The sequence below is a fragment of the Octopus bimaculoides genome, chromosome 28, assembly GCF_001194135.2.
Source record: "Octopus bimaculoides isolate UCB-OBI-ISO-001 chromosome 28, ASM119413v2, whole genome shotgun sequence".
Taxonomy (NCBI): domain Eukaryota; kingdom Metazoa; phylum Mollusca; class Cephalopoda; order Octopoda; family Octopodidae; genus Octopus; species Octopus bimaculoides.
Window position 1 is genome coordinate 4072226 of NC_069008.1, and position 5000 is coordinate 4077225.

The window sequence follows — 5000 nt, forward strand, 5'->3', positions numbered from 1 at the left end:
TATATATATATATAGATGAAGGAAATGTTCTCCATGTGGCCTGTGTGTTTTCTGTATTCCGTTTATCAATTTGTCCACGTTTTTTTGCTACGTCCTGTACCCAGATATGCATCTATATATACATGTAGATGTAGGTATGTACATACATGTACGTATATACGCATATACTCATATATTATTTGGATTATATATATATATATATATATATATATATATATATATATGACAGTAAGGTGTGATTTGAGGGCGATTAAACTGCTATTTCTAACAGATCTATCTACCACATTGAGGTCTCCCGCATTGGCTCTTACATACATACATTAGACAGTGGGATGTGATTTGAGGGCGGTTTGGTAGCTATTTCTACCAAGTCAATCAACCATGTAGCGGTCTCCTTCATTAGCTCACACACACACACACACACACACACAGAAGACAGTTCGATGTGATTTGAGGGAAAGACTTGGCTACTATTTTTTTGCCATGACTAGTTAGTATTTTACACGTCAAAGTCCTTTCTCCGTCCCAACGTGACCACCACCACCATAGCGAAAGAAAGGTGAAACAAATATCAAAGTTTGTTATTTTAACCAGAGCAAACAAGAGAAAAGGCGGAAGACTTACATGAGAGGCTGTTGTTTCATGTGACATCTTTAGCAGTCATGGTACGTTTTGCTGTGCTCTGTGGGTGTCGAAGTTGATAAAATTCGGTGGACGTAATAATAAAATAATAATAATATGATAAAAAGAAAAAAAAAGGGGAAAATGTAAAATGGGAGAAGAAAAAAAAATGAACAAATTAAGAGAACGACCGAACTGTCAACTTGCCAACCAGCCCGACAATTAATGAACGAAACGACCAGCCGACTAACCAGCCAGGTAGTGAGACACCACTGACTAATTATAGGGGGAGGGAGAGAAGGGGAGAGATATAGAGATAGTGAAAGAGAGAGGGGGAAAAGTGAGAGGAGAAAGAGAGAGAATAAAAGAAAGAGGGAGAGAAAGATAGGGGAGAGGGATGTGTGTGTGTTTGTGTATTACACTTGTGGGTGTTAGTGAGATTTCATTGACGATGTGCATGTGTGTGTGTGTGTGTGTGTGGGTGTGTGCGTATGTATGTGTATATTTGTGAGTGCGTATATGTGTGAGTGTGCGCGCGCGTTGTGTGTGTGTGTGTGTGTGCGAGTGTGTACGTGCGTGCGTGTGTTTGTGTGTGCATGAGTGTGTACGGGCCTGCGTGTATGTATGCGTGTGTGTGTGTGTGTGTGTGTTTATGATGTATTATGCTTATGGAATTTGAACTCAGAACGCAGTGGCAGACGAAATACCGCTAAGCATTTCACCCGACGTGCTAACGATTCTGCCACCTCGCCGCCTTTAATAATAATAATAATAATAATAATAATAATAATAATGATGATGATGATGATGATAATCTTTTCTCCTGTAGGCACAAAGCCTGAAATTTGGGGGGAAGGGGTAAGTTGATTACATCGACCCCAGTACGCAACTGGTACTTAATTTATTGACCCTGAAAGGATGAAAGGCAAAGTTGACCTCGGCGGAATTTGAACTCAGAACATAAAGACAGAGGAAATACCACTAAGCATTTTGCCCGACGTGCTAACGTTCTGCCAGCTCACTGCCTTAACAACAACAATATTAACATACTGGAAGAAAGATTCCGACCAGAGTTTATGGCTAGCTATTGATACGACATACAGTTTGCCCAATATAACTGGAGACAGTTGTGCAACATTCATGGCGACGGAAGTTAGTGTCCCCTTTAAAAAACATTAGCATTGGGCTCAATTCACTTGATTGAAAATTCTTCTAGGTGGTGCCCCAGCATGGCCACAGTCTAATGACAAGTAAAAGATAAAGGACAAACGATATATAATGTGACAGGGATAATCTCCATCTGCGCACGTGTGTGTGTGTGTGATTATGTATTACATTGCTTGGAAACAGGTGAGGATTTGAACAGGAAGGATATCCCACTGTAGAAAATTTGCCCCAATGAATTTTATTTCACCCTTACAATTAACGAAATTTAAACATTAAAACAATGACCCATCATCTCTGCCCACTACTCCTGGAAGGGTCATGGTGGTAGAATCTTCAGCGACCTCCTCAGACCTTCCTGTCAGAAGCAATCGTCATTACACTTTCCCCGATGAATTCCCAAGGATGGCCAACAGAAACTATGGATATTTCCCAACAAGCTTGTTCTTCCTCTGCTCCTAGGTTTCTAGCCAGCAGTTTGGGGTAGAGTCTTTTGGTAGCTCCTCCACAGGGTCCTATCAGAACCCACCATCACCATTAACGCCACCATCACCAACATCATCCCCATCGTCATCACCACCTTCGCCATCACCAACATCATTATGACCACCATCACCAAATCGACTTCAGCTGCCCCCCCCCCCATCATTACCACCACATGAATCACTAACACTACCATCATCACCACCGATCCCTGCTCCACTCAACAACCCCCCCCCACCACTACCGTAAATAACCCTCTTCCCTGCTCCATCCCTGAGGCACATGTCAACAGTAAAACAGCTGGGAGGAGCTTAATTCCTTTCAAGCAGGGCATGTGATGACCCAACTGTCATATGCCTGTGCACACACACACACACACAACCACAATTACACACACACACATGAACACGTGCACATAGACATAGACACACTCTCACAAACATTCATGTGTATATATATATATATATATATATATATACACACACATTTATATATATGTATGTGCGTATATATAAATATGTATATATTATATACATATTTATGTTTATACATATATTTATATTTATACATATATTTATATTTATATATGTGTGTGTGTGTATGCATATATATATACACACACATATATATATGTATATGTTTATACATATATTTATATATATATATATGTATGTGTGTGTATGCATAAGTATATATATATATATATATATATATATATATATATATATATATATATATATATATATATATATATATACATGTATTCATATATGTATATATATGTGTGTGTGTGTCTGTATATGTATATATTTATATATGGCTAGATAGATATAGATAGATCTATACACAGACACAAATGTGCATATGTAAGCACACATCAAATGCATGCTCATATACACACACAAAAATGCACACTTTACACACTATCATGGACTCACACTCCCATATGTAAATCTATATATATATACACACACACACACATAATTACCCACTGACCCACAAAGACACACACACACACAAACATTCACATATTTCTCCCCTCCATTTTCTACACAACTGCTTAGATTTAATATGTAGGTGTTGAACAATGGAGACTGAAATTATAATCTCATTATATTTATGTATACACATAAATATATGCACACATATATATATAGGCACAGTAGTGGCTGTGTGGTAAGAAGCTTACTTCCCAACCACATAGTTCCAGGGTAAGTGTCTACCGATATAGCCTGGGTTGACCAAAGCCTTGTGAGTGGATTTGGTAGATGGAAGCTGAAAGAAGCCCATCATATATATATATATATATATATATATATATATATATATATATATATGTATGTATGCATTTGTTATTTGTGTCTGTGTTTGCCCTGTTCACCATCGCTTGACAACTTATGTTGGTGTGTTTACGTCCCTGTCACTTAGCAGTCCAGCAAAAGGAGACCAGTAGAGCAAGTACTGGGCTTACAAAGAATAAGTCCTGCAGTCGATTTGTTTGACTAAAGTCTACCAAATCCACTCACAAGGCTTTGGTCAGCCCGAAGCTATAGTAGAAGACACTTTGCCCAAGGTGCCACACAGTGGGACTGAACCGAGAACCATGTGGTTGGCAAACTACTTACCACACAGCCACTCCTGGACCTTTATATATATATATATATATGTATATATATATATAATAAGGGTGGCTTGTTTGAAATTTTACAACCCAAAGGCAGAAGTATGTACATCAGTAAAATCACTGAGGACACTAGCCAGCACCAGTATTGCTAGAAATAAGTCTTAAAACAACTCATAGCCACAAGGAGCACTCATCTTTCATTCAGACAAGTACTTTCGTAACGTATGTGTGTGTGTGCATGCGTACATACACATATATTCAGAAACACACACTGACACACACACACATATATATATATATATATATATATATATATATAAACACATAGGCATGCACACACATACCACCCTATATTTAAGACCTCCACAGCCCCTCTACATCGTGTTACCTAATGCCTAACCCATGTGTATATATAATTATGGCTTGCATTTTTAACAACTTTCTATCACTCTGTCCTTTCCCCCTCTTGTCTCTCTCACCCTTCGAGTCTTCTCTGAGTTTGTTTCCTCCCCCCCCTCCTGATCCCTATCGCACCATCAACACCACACACTGTTCCACAAAGCCAACGTGAGAACCTTCAGCATTGTCGATAAGCTTCTTAAAAACAGCAGCCAAAATCTCCCTCGAATCACGCCCTACACTTTTAGGTATGTACATGCATATCATCATCATCATCGTCGTTTGATGTCCACTTTCCATGCTGGCATGGGTTGGACGATTTGACTGAGGACTGGTGAAACCAGATGGCTACACCAGGCTCTAATCTGATTTGGCAGAGTTTCTACAGCTGGATGCCCTTCCTAATGCCAACCACTCTGAGAGTGTAGTAGGTGCTTTTATGTGCCACTGGCAATGTAGGAACTAATGAAGGAGACTTCTATATGATAGCTAGATATAATAGTTGTTGGCACTCCGTCACTTACGTCAAGGGTTCCAGTTGATCCAGTCTGGGAATCGAAACCGCGATCCTATGACCACGAGTCCGCTGCCCTAACCACTGGGCCATTGCGCCTCCACTAGATATAATAGAAATGGCAGTCAAATCTCCTCCAAGTCACGTATGTACATATGAACCATGAGGAAGACCTGTATATGATAGGTAGATCTG

General features: G+C 39.4%; 1 protein-coding gene across 1 annotated transcript in view; it reads right to left on the bottom strand.

The window, feature by feature from the left end:
* The window catches only part of LOC106873791 (leucine-rich melanocyte differentiation-associated protein), a 25334-nt gene extending 24222 nt beyond the window's left edge, over positions 1-1112 (bottom strand). Inside the window, exon 1 of the mRNA XM_014921301.2 lies at positions 625-1112. The gene's annotated coding sequence lies outside the window, so the exon portion shown is untranslated. The remainder of the gene's footprint in view (positions 1-624) is intronic.
* Positions 1113-5000: the final 3888 nt, after the last annotated feature.